This window comes from Leptodactylus fuscus, chromosome 3 (genome assembly GCF_031893055.1).
Source record: "Leptodactylus fuscus isolate aLepFus1 chromosome 3, aLepFus1.hap2, whole genome shotgun sequence".
Classification (NCBI taxonomy): Eukaryota; Metazoa; Chordata; class Amphibia; order Anura; family Leptodactylidae; genus Leptodactylus; species Leptodactylus fuscus.
In genome coordinates this window covers 7,136,407-7,149,101 of record NC_134267.1, presented here as the reverse complement: position 1 = coordinate 7,149,101, position 12,695 = coordinate 7,136,407, and the positions used below count along the sequence as shown (strand labels likewise).

Genomic DNA, 12,695 nt, shown 5'->3' with positions numbered 1-12,695 from the left:
GTGGTCTGTGGATTGTCCTTGACTGTTCTCACCATTCTTCTTCTCTGCCTTTCTGATATTTTTCTTGGCCTGCCACTTCTGGGCTTAACAAGAACTGTCCCTGTGGTCTTCCATTTCCTTATTATGTTCCTCACAGTGGAAACTGACAGGTTAAATCTCTGAGACAACGTTTTGTATCCTTCCCCTGAACAACTATGTTGAACAATCTTTGTTTTCAGATCATTTGAGAGTGGACTGTCCATGTTCGGCGACCATCAAACTTAACTGAACTTGAATTGTTTTGTAGAAAGAAATGGTCCAAAATACCTTCATCCAGGATCCAGGAACTGATTAAAAGCTACAGGAAGCGACTAGAGGCTGTTATCTTTGCAAAAGGAGGATGTACTAAATATTAATGTCACTTTTCTGTTGAGGTGCCCATATTTTTGCACCGGTCAAATTTTGGTTTAATGCATATTGCGCATTTTCTGTACAATAAACCTCATTACAATCCTGAAATATTACTGTGTCCATCAGTTATTAGATATATCAAACTGAAATGGCTGCTGCAAACACCAAAATATTTAGAACTAAAAATGATTAAGATTAATAGGGGTGCCCAAACTTTTTCATAGGACTGTATATACTGGACATGTTTAGCTTGGACTGTCACCCGATGGCAGACGCAGGTTAGTGGAGCTTTACTAAAAGTAGGATCCCTGCTATGGCTGATGGGAAGAGTCCTGAGTAATACTGACCTAGGGTGCGTGACATCTAGACATGATTTGGCTGCAGACGTTTCAGTACAGTTGGTTATCTCATACACAACCAATCATCCCCTACATGATTGAGGTTTGCTTAAGTTGTCAGACGTCCATCTGTAAGGTATTATAGTACATATGACTTTATTCACCATCAGACTGAACAAGATACAGACTAGAAATCAGACTTGGAAATGCTCTGTGAGCTAAACAGCCGGAACTCCGGAATTATACATTGTAACAAACTGTAAATCAGCTTTGTACATCAGAGCATTACCTAGATTGTATACAGCTATATCCTCTCCCTGGCTGGCAGCAGCTATATACTGTATTACTACTGCTGAATAGTAACAAGAATGTTCTCCTTCACTGACAGCAAACTGGAATCTTGAGGAGGATGGAGACACAAGGAACATTAGAAGGTTGTAGATGTTTATATTGTACATCCTCCTTCCTCATACAAGTTTTTCCTCCCACTCCTGACCCTCGTAGTCAGGGCACGGCCACCTATATACAATACTATATACTGCTAGTCCTCACATTCACAATACATCTTTCACTTGTTACATTTTAACAATTTTTCTCTTTTTTTCTAATATTTTAGACTAGTCCGGTCTCCAGTCTGTTTTTTCCTGTGGCCGTCATGTCAGGCGATCAGATTACAGTTCGCTCGGCCTTGGGCCCGCTTCCCGTCCAGATCATTGAACTGTGTGAGAAAACCTGCCAGTGACAATGGAAAAGTCCTGAGAAACTGTTTCCGGGAAAAATGAGGTCCAGAGAAGAGGCCAAGACATAAAATATCTATGTGCTGTATAAATGATAAGACGCCCACACAAATACATACGGACACGTACGACACATCGATCCCTTCACAACACAATGATGCAATAAGTTTGCAGAGCCGCATACTCACCTGCCCCTGGTGCTCTGGTGTCCACCACCACTGCATGTTCGGACAACTTCCGTGCCTTTGCAACCAGGGGTGAACCTGCCTTTTTCGCCGCCCGAGGTGGACGACATAAAGCCGCCCCACCCCCGGGAGGAGGGGGCAGAGCGGAGGAGGCAGGTGGAGCGAAGGGGGGCGGAGTGGAGCGAAGTGGGCGTGGTGGAGCGGCGTTAGCAGGCAGAGAGCAGGCATGGAGAGGACCTGCTCTCTGCCTGAGCGTGAGGGGAGGCCGCTGGAGTAGTGCTGCTCCAGCGGCCTCCCCAATCCACCGCTCGGTGACGGTGACGCTAAGCCAGTCCAGGGCAGCTTGTCCTGGACTGGCTTAGGTAAGCAAAAATGCTGCCCTCCCCGGGGCCCTGGCATAGCGCCGCCTGAAGCGGTCACTTCAGGTCGCCTCATGGGAGGTGCGGCGCTGTTTGCAACCATACATCACTGTTTGTGACCACAGGGCTTTTGGGGGCTAATGCAAGGTCTGCACCCCTCGTACCACAAACAACTGGTGGTGGGGGACACTGCTGGGCTGGGGACAGATGACTCTAGGTTCACATCTGCGCCTGGTTTCTGTTCTTCAGGTTCGCTTGGGACTCGAAAAATGGAAACCCAATCTGCTTAAAAAGTGGTTACCCGCAGAAACCCGCGGACCCTATAGACTATAATGGGGTGCGCGGGATTCCACTCGAAAAATGCAGAGAGAAAGTCGTGCTTGCAGGATTTTCCTCTGCATTTTTCAAGTGGTTTCGGGGGACCGAAATCCCCGAATGTAGACCAAGTGCTGCTGTAAATCCAGCCTGAGTAGGACTTATATATTGTATATTACACCCAGCGCCGCACCTCCCACGAGGCGACCTGAAGCGACCGCTTCAGGGGGCGCTATGCCAGGACCTCGGGAGGACGGCATTTTTGCTGACCTAAGCCAGTCCAGGACAAGCTGTCCTGGACTGGCTTAGCATCACCGTGTCTTCAGCCCGACACGGGAAGCGAGCGGTGTATTGGGGCGGCCCTGCTGCACGCAGCGCTGCTCCAGCGGCCACCCCTCACACTCAGGCAGAGAGCAGGTCCTCTCCCTGCCTGCTCTCTGCCTGCGAACGCCGCTCGCTCCGCTCGACCACGCCCCCTTTCCGCTCAACCCCACCCCTTCAAAACGGCCCCGCCCCTTTCTATTGACACCCCCCCCACACACACACACACAGCTCCGCCCCTCCTCCAGGGGGGGGCTTTCTGACGCCGCTTCAGGCGGCAGAAAGCCCAGGTTCACCCCTGATTACACCTTCCTCGGCCACTTTCTGGACAACCCCTTAAGGATCTGTTCACAATGAGTTTTTTGGCAGTGGATTTTGATACAGAATCCACGTCAAAATCCGCTGCGAAAAATGGCTCCCAAGCGGAAAAAAAAGCGAGATGACCCTTCTTGCCGTGGATTCCACAGCTGACTCAGCTGCATTGTCCGCGGCGTGAGACTCCTTCCCAATTAGGCCCATTCATTTGGGTGTAATCCGGAGTGGATGGGATCCTGGATCACTGCACCGACATCCCGTCAGGGCTAGCTGTGCAAAATATTCACACGCAGAATGCAAATTCCGCCTTAAGTTGCTTTTTGTCGCAGGTGTGAACGCTCCTTTACGAAATTCTATGACTCTTCTAAATGTTGATTTGGGCTAACACATAAAAGCATTTCTGGCGACGTGCTCCATCTTACTGACAACACACAAAATTGAAGAAACTGAAGGGAAACCGGTTCACGCTGCATGAGGATAAGGGCAGCACGTAATGTTGTGTTTTGATAAATTGTGAGGTAAATGTCATTTATATCGCTGCTGCGAGTTACCTTGAAGATGTATTTCCCTGTATAATGTAGTCACAAAGGATGATGATTGATAACCCCGCCGCGAATAAGGGCCACACATGGATAAGAACAGCATCCATTATATCCAATGAACTGCGCCTTGTCCAGGGAACTCCGCGGTGAGCACGGCAGCGATATAGGCCGCACCTTAGTATAGCCAACGAATCTACCCAAGGAATATGGCGCAGTCAAGGGAACAGTCCTGAGGATATAATCTCCTACCGTGTAGGGTCACTCGTTCCCAATAGCAACACCCCTTTCTCTCGTCCACTACTCGGGCCAACCTCAGATTTGTTTCGGGTTCAGGTCGTCCAGTCCAAAGATTCTTCTTGGGCTGAACTTGTTTAGATAGAACCAGAAATGACATTATTATATAGTGACTACATGGTGGGCCGTTAGGTAATACGGGATGATAGATGCTGCCCAAAAGTTTTAGGCAATATTCGGTGTGACCTTTGCCCTTTGCACTTGCAGACAGTTTTTGGCAGCACTGGGCAGGGAGGTTGTTCTCGCCGCCGTCTTGGAGAACTAAGCCCAAATCTTCTGTGGATGTTGCTTGCTCCAATCTGTCTGTCTGTTCATGTCACCCCAGACAGACTGGAGGATGATGAGATCAGGGCTGTGGGGGCGGGATCATCCCTTCCAGGACTCCTCCTCCAAAGGGCAAAGGTCACACCGAATATTGATGGGATTTAGGTTTCTGTTTTCTTCATTCCCTTCATTTTGGTATTTGACAGAAATAAACTATTAACCCTTCTAGTGCTGAAATCATTCTTACTTTTCAGCATTTGTTTAATGTCGGCCTAAACCTACTGCATGAGTCTATCTTTTCTTTATCCATATCTATCTCTATATAGACATACCGTATCATCGAGTATAAGCCAAGTTTTTCAGCACAGTTTTTGTGCTGAAAGAGCCCCCCTTGGCTCATACTCGAGTCAAGCAAAAAAAGAAAAAAAAAAATTATTTTTCTTATTTGGGGGGAAGGGGGTTGTTTATGACCAGCCGCAATAGTAATGTATAGAATAGAAATAAAATAGTGAAAAAAAAAGAAACTTTAAAAAATATAATAAAACAATACATATAAAAGTAGAAAATGACTGTGACACACAAGCACATTAAGTCTCCCTGTGTCTACTGAATATAGGGGATCTGCAGTGCTCCTGTTCCATCGGGAAGGGGTTAATAGGAGCACTGCAGATCCCCTATAGTCAGCCAGGCAGAATTCCAAGTGGGGGCAAAAAAAACAGTCCTCAAACTCAGGGAAGGGACAGAGACAACCAAAACACCCCCTCCCCTTCCCCAGCAACTACTGCACCCAAAAACTCCGACCATTTTTAAAATTTTCCAGTAGCTGCTGCATCCCCCCCCCCCCCCTCGGCTTATACTCGAGTCAATAAGTTTTCCCAGTTTTTTTGTGGTAAAATTAGGGGCCTCAGCTTATACTCGAGTATATACAGGTAGTTTATCTATGTATCTATATGTCTATCTAATTTATCAATGTATCTATCTCATGTTTGTCTATATATCTAGCTAATACGTCTAATCTATCTATCTATCTATCTATCTATCTATCTATCTATCTATCTATCTATCTCCTATCTATCTATCTATCCATCTATCTATCTATCTATCTATCTCCTATCTATTTATCTATCTATCTATCTCCTATCTATCTATCTATCTATCTATCATCTATCTATCTATCTATCTATCTATCTATCTATCATCTATCTATCTATCTATCTATCTATCTATCTATCTATCTCCTATCTATCTATCTATCTATCTATCTATCTATCATCTATCTATCTATCTATCTATCTATCTATCTCCTATCTATCTATCTATCTATCTATCTATCTATCTATAATCTATCTATCTATCTCCTATCTATTTATCTATCTATCTATCTATCTATCTATCTATCTATCTATCTCCTATCTATCTATCTATCTATCTATCTATCTATCTATCTATCTCCTATCTATCTATCTATCTATCTATCTATCTATCTATCTATCATCTATCTATCTCCTATCTATTTATCTATCTATTTATCTATCTATCTATCTATCTATCTATCTATCTATCTATCTTCTATCTATCTATCTATCTATCTATCTATCTATCTCCTATCTATCTATCTATCTATCTATCTATCTATCTCCTATCTATCTATCTATCTATCTATCTATCTCCTATCTATCTATCTATCTATCTATCTCCTATCTATCTATCTATCTATCTATCGATCTCCTATCTATCTATCTATCTATCTATCTATCTATCTATCTATCTCCTATCTATCTATCTATCTATCTATCTATCTCCTATCTATCTATCTATCTATCTATCTATCTAGCTCCTATCTATCTATCTATCTATCTATCTATCTATCTATCTATCTATCTATCTAGCTCCTATCTATCTATCTATCTCCTATCTATCTATCTATCTATCTATCTCCTATCTATCTATCTATCTATCTATCTATCTATCTATCTATCTATCTATCTCCTATCTATCTATCTATCTATCTATCTCCTATCTATCTATCTATCTATCTATCTATCTATCTATCTATCTATCTATCTGTCTGTCTGTCTGTCTGTCTGTCTGTCTGTCTGTCTGTCTGTCTGTCTGTCTATCTATCTATCTATCTATCTATCTATCTCCCTCTATTTGCCGCCTGATCTTTGTAAATTGCACTGTCTGGAAACGATAGTGTTAATAATTAATAATCCAGCAGACTGGGAAGCGTCTATTTGGGGAGGGGTCCTTCTCATTACCAGGTCCCTTTTTAACTCTTTCCTTTCCAGAGCCCCCAGCTTGGAGGGAACATGAGCCTGGGCCTGGTGCAGACACACAGGGGCTGACATCACGCCGCCGCTCCTGGAAAGTCTCTGCTTCCTGCACACAGTTCTCCAGGCTGCAAAGTTTTTTTTTTTCCCTTTCTCTTGTTGTTGCAGAGCAGAACTTCCTCTGTCAGATGCAGCCTCCCCCTCCACATCACGGGCAGCAGCAGCAGCAGCAGCAGCATCACCCTGTCCCTGAGGGCGACCGCACAACACCCAACAGCTACTGATGAACTAAGTCATCCCACATCTGGATCGCACAGCCCCGGCCTGTCGCCTGCCCATCAAGAGCCAGCGACTAAGAACAAGTGAGTCCAAGAATTCCCTCTACCCCATGTAATCCGTCTCGGCATCAGGATGTCTCATCTGTAGCTTTACATAGGACTGCAGGTAAACGTAAAGTTTTATTATGACTCACAAAGTGACAAACACTTCTAAGTGACAAACTCGGCCCTACTACATTGTCTGTAATATTGACTACATTATTCTGTGATTTACATGGGACTGCCGGAAACTTGAGCACGGTTGTAATGGTCTGACAATGCAGTCCAATGGTGTAGTGCTGAACAACAAACGCAGCAGAGCTGAAATTGTCATGTGGGAGATTCACTAAGCTAAACGTGTCAGAATTCTGGCTTGATTTGCACCCACAATGCCAGCGTACATACTTATACTAACACATTTTTGTCTGTGTTTTAGATACTTTTTGTTCCTTGGCAGTGACTTATTAGGAGGGGGGTAGGGATTAACATGCTGCAAAACTGGTGCAAAAGTCGGACGCAAAGTAAGACAGTCACTAATGCAAAGTTAAGATACGTTCACCTCTGTGTTGGAGTCCAAATCCCGGACGAAAAAAAGTGCTGCAAACCTGACAATATATAATGTTGTAACCAGAGCGCTCCACCTGTAGGCGCGGGATCCCAATAGATCTGGATCAGATACCCTTTAGCTTTTGCTTGGCTACTTGTCTGGTCCAGGATACTTTAGACATTCCTGAAACTCACAAAGCAGAGCCGTGAACAGAATTCCCTTTATCTTCTTCAGCATTGCACCCCTTGTATAATACACCGATGCCCCGGGCCGTCACAATTTGCTGCTTTTGTACTGTCACATTCAGTTATATTAGTTAAAGGGGATCCGTCACCTTTCCTGACATGTCTCTGTTAGTAAATACTTGTATTCCCCATAAACTAATCATTCTGGGGGATCCTTCACTTTGCCGTTCCTATTTTAGGTTAGGCCCCCACGTTATGGGCCGCAGCAAACAAGCTTTTCACAGAAAGCCCACAAAGGCTTCACCCGTGGACCTTCTGCTTCCATTATACCTATAGGGAAACTGGTGGCATTTCCATAGGTATAATTGGCATGCTGTGATCTCCAAAATCGCAATGTTTTTGGAAATCGCAGCATGCCCGCTGCGCTTATGTTTTTGCAATGTGTGAATGGGATTTGCTAGAACGCAGCGTTTGTTCTGTTTACGCCACGTGCGGCCCCGGCCTAATTCCTCCTATAATTGTCAGAATAAATTGACAACTAGGTGCTTCCATTTCTCCTTTAAATGTGATGTTTCCTTACACAGTCTGATAGTGTCAGTACTGATCGGGCAGGGTCAGAACGTGCAGGGACCCCCCCAGTTGGTAACTCCCAGTTGTCAGTGTATTCATGGATGTCCCTTTATTATAAAGAGAACCCCTTTATAATAGCAATAACAGTGCCCTGTTCTAGTAAAACCTGGGTGGCAGAAACTAAGTACGACGCCTATGGGGGGCGCCGTCTACAAGTTGGATAATAATACAAAATGATAGAATAGAGTAAAACTGAATTCTGTGCTGACAATCGATCTGCTCTCACAGAGCACTGTATGCAGGGATCTGATTATTTACATTCACCCCGTGCACCGCTTATCTGTATGGACATGCTGCGATGGTTCCTTTTTATGTGTGCATTGTATCTATACAGACAAGCTGTCTGGACGAGTGTGCGAGGCGTGCAAACAAATAAGCAAACTTTTTCTACAAGCGACGATGAGGGACTGAGTGTCACCCATCAAATATAAGAGGACTACCCATGACTGCCATTGTGGCCACCAGTGCAGGACTCACATCAGCAAACCTTCCCAGAGTGTGGAGACAGCAGCAAGGAAACTTGGGAATGCTAGGGGACAATGAATTTGGGGCAATGGTAGACAACGTGGAGCCCCTTTAATTCAATCATGTAGTGAATAACATGGGTTATTGTGTGACGATGGCTACTGGCAAGGGGGGTGGGGGGGGCAATATATTTTATGTTGCAAGCAGGGAAAATGATTAAGTGCAAGGGTCAGATCACCAAAATGGACAGTCCTGTGAGTTGTTACCAGTGTGTACCAAAAGTGATCCAAATGGTCATGGGCCCCTAGTTTTAGTGCCTAGTAAAAGTGATCCCACTGGTCATGGGCCACAAGTCTCACTGAGGCCCTGGGGAGTGGGGACAAGCCTGGCAAGACAATCTACTTGTCTGGACCCACAGTGGATGGGACTAGGTAGCCTCCGACCAGTCACTGTGCCCATCAGACCTAGACCATGGCATAATGGAGGAAGGTGACCTGATCTAACACATGATCTTCACCATGTTTGGATGGCCGGATGTATACATCAGTAAGGCTGCGTTCACATCTGTATTGTCTTAGTCCCTTCTTCTGTTCCGTCATAGCAGCAAAAGACCGGACTAAACATTAAGGCAGACCAGTCTGGTGAGGGACAACAACCCATCTGGAGGTTCCCGATTGACTTTTGTGGAGTCCATTGGGTATCCGGTGTTTTCTACATCACGTCACTGGATGAATATGTCGTACTTGTCGTACTTGCAGGACTTTTTTGTTCACTGTCTTAGACAGACTTAGACACAGATGTGATGCCTGGAGCCAAAGCATTATAGTAAGAAGCAGCGGAAGTAGTCTGAGGTTCTGGACAATGTTGTACGGAAAGTCTTTAGTTGCAGCATTTTTACTATCTACCCAACCATTGTACAGATCACGTGCACCCCTTCATGGCGACAGTACAATATGTGTTCAGTAAGGATGAAGGACATGACAAAAAGCTCAAGGTGTTGACTTGTCCTCCAAATTTATCAGGTCTCAATCCAAACGTACAAGTATGGAATGTGTTGGAGGTGTCGGAGGTCTAATCCATGGAGGTCACAGCTTGCATCTTACAGAACATACAAGAGGGTGCATACAGACCCAGGAGCCTTAGGGGCCAATAAGATGTCCCTTCTCAGTTGGAGGAGGCCAGTCGTAATGACAGAATAGTTGAGGGCCTGTTAAAGATTATGCATTAGAGCCCTGGAATTTCCTGATACAACTTTGCTTGAAAGATCTGCTGTTGTCTTGATGTGCTACCCCAGGTCTTGTGAAGACCAAGCTGTGACAGGTCCGTCTTGGCAACATGAGGAGGACCTACATCATTTTGGGCAGGTGATTGTTATGTTAGCGCTGAGTGGTGTCTATATCTCGATACTCTACTTGAGCTTTCGATGACGTCATCACTGAAAGGGACAGGGTACATAGGGCGCTGTGTGACGGGCAGGAAGGAGCGTGAGGTTGATTATCCAGACCAGTAAAATTATCGACAACTCGTGGGTGGTAGATAAACCTGCCGTAAGCGAGGAGGGGATGTACAGCGACTGGTGGGTGGTAGATTAATCAATTCATTGCCTGGAGGCAGGAACCAGTGAGTGGTAGATGAAACAGTAATGTGCAGGAAAATAGTGGTTGGTAGATTAAAATATACTAATAATGGTCGTAAAAACATAATGTTCAGCCACAGGTGCCAAGTCCAAATTTACTAGGGGTTGGGACAAAGTAATGGTCAGTCGGGTCCTTCAACTTTCCCTGGAATCCAACCTGTACATGAAGCTGTATAGTTACACAAAGGTAATGAATAATAGCAAAAATATAATATACTTGCAGTACAGTCATTGGGAAGACTGGCTTGTTTCAAAAGTATTGACACCTCCTATTGCAGCGTTGTAAGGCCGGGGCTGGAGGAGCAATACATAAGGTTTTGTGGCACCTACATACCCATCATTTTAACTGACATCCTAAAACTAATTGGGCAATTTCCACCTTCCATTTTTCATTGCCTTCAATGGAAGTCCTAAGGCATGGATAATATATAGGGTGAGCGCTGAGCCAACTGTGAGCAGTACTAGAGGGCTGAGTAGTATCACATATGGAGTGGCCAATGCTCTATAGCCAATGCTAAAGACCCACGTGTTACAAGACACCGGGGTCAACCACGTAGCCACCATGTTACCTTAATGTTTGAATGGTGCAACAAGACTGAAGCCCCGATCCCTAAGGGGCGCAGATTGACAAGACTTCCTTTCTCTGCTCTAAGGTCATTTATTTAGTTTCTCATCCTTCTCCATATTCCCTACTTTACGTAACAGCCACTGTATATTGAAGGGTCGCCATTGAGGCCAGTGATTGGCCCCAGCAGTCCCGTGAATGATGCACGTGATATCATTGCTGCAGGATCTGGAAAGACCACCAGAGTGGTGGTGCTGAAGATGAGGGAGGATTTAAAGGGGTTTTCTGGTCCCAATTACATACCTCCCAACTTTTGAAGAACAGGACAAAATTAGCTCCGCCCACTTTATGTTGACTCCGCCCATTCTCCGGGACGGTTGGGAGGTATGCAAATGTATTTAAGATACTGATACTATCCACCAGGTAAGTCATCAGTATCTGATCTGTGGGGTCGGACACTTGGACCCTGCATTGAACCAATGTATATTGCTGGTGCAGTGAAACTGCAGCTTTCGACACTTGGATCAGCAGATCTGTGCAGGGTCTGGGTGTCACACACCCAAGGATCAGAAACGGATCACCTATTCAGTATCATGAATATATTCGGGATGGAGAACCCCTGTAACTGTTGATACTTGTCATCTTTTTTTTTTTTATTTCAGACTTTTAGACATTTTGTGTTCGTATGCAAATTTCTGAAAATTTCAGGAACCAGTTTCTAGCAGTGAACGAGACCTTCCTAATTTATCGATCCCACTCCCATATTCACTTGCGCCTTGTTACTCGCCCTACAAGTTACGGTGCAATATTACAGCGGGTTTTCTCTTCTACTGATGTTATTGCTTTAGCCGAAATTCTTCCCACTACTCATCTGTATCCAGAAATGACTTCTGAAGGACACAATAGCAACATTATGGGTTCAGCGCGATCCTCACCCGACTGTAACTGTCTCTTTTTTTTGCCAGTGGGATAGATGATGCATTTTTTATAAAGGGAAGTAATTTTGTTGATGGGAAAGCGTTGATAGTCATTGCCACTATTATTGCTGCGCGCTGCGCCGTTGTCAGGATGTCTTCACTTACTAGATGCGATCGCTCAACAAGCCCTACTTACAATACAGGACAAGTCATTGTGACAGGAAGGCAGATGTCTTCTATCCCAGCAACTAAATGTTCCTTACATTTCCTGTCTGCAGCGCAATACGAGCGGAATATGTGAACTTTGCTTTATATGGAGGAATTTTTTATTTTGCATTCCCCATAAGTCATAGTGGCAGGAGCCGCACACGTGGTGAGGTTGGCCCTGATATGTGGCCAGGCTGGGACACCATGACGGGACCCAAAGGTCTATGTGGAGGTGACTTTGGGGCCTCCGGGCCAAACACTAGGGTCTGTATCTTATGGGATGATTCATATATAATCTATAACCCATTACAATAGGATATTAGACCGTATTGATGATGTGTCCAATGTGTGATGGGAATGAAAAGTGAATGTCTAGTCTGTATCGATGGAAGGAGCGTCCGTCTGCTGCAAAAGTTTTAAAAAGTGATACCAATGCAAACCAGTCCAATGGGGGCCAAAAGGAAGCTCCATGGGCTTATACTGGGTGAATGTGATGCAGGGATATGTGTAATATAAGAATCAAACATGAATCAAAACAGTATATCAACATAAGCTAAACCATCAATGTATAATGGGAACCTAAACATATCCATGTGACCTAGGCTGCCCGATCAGAGAAAAGGATACAGAAAGATACGGCTTCTCCCTCTCTATCACATAAATCTGTATACCACACAGCTCAGCTTCTCTCCTCTATCACATAACCCTATATATCACAGAGCTCAGCTTCTCTCCTCTATCATATAACCCTATATATCACACAGCTCAGCTTCTCTCCTCTATCATATAACCTATATATCACACAGCTCAGCTTCTCTCCTCTATCCTATAACCCTATATATCACACAGCTCAGCTTCTCTCCTCTATCATATAACCCTATATATCACACAGC

At 44.6% G+C, this 12,695-nt stretch overlaps 1 protein-coding gene across 2 annotated transcripts in view; it reads left to right on the top strand.

Moving 5' to 3' along the window:
- The first annotated feature begins 6,475 nt into the window (after positions 1-6,475).
- The window catches only part of STON1 (stonin 1), a 62,094-nt gene continuing 55,874 nt past the window's right edge, over positions 6,476-12,695 (top strand). Inside the window, exon 1 of one of the 2 annotated variants that reach the window (XM_075267026.1) lies at positions 6,476-6,695. The gene's annotated coding sequence lies outside the window, so the exon portion shown is untranslated. Of the gene's footprint in view, positions 6,778-12,695 lie in introns of both variants that reach the window. The other variant, XM_075267025.1, reaches the window with a different exon arrangement.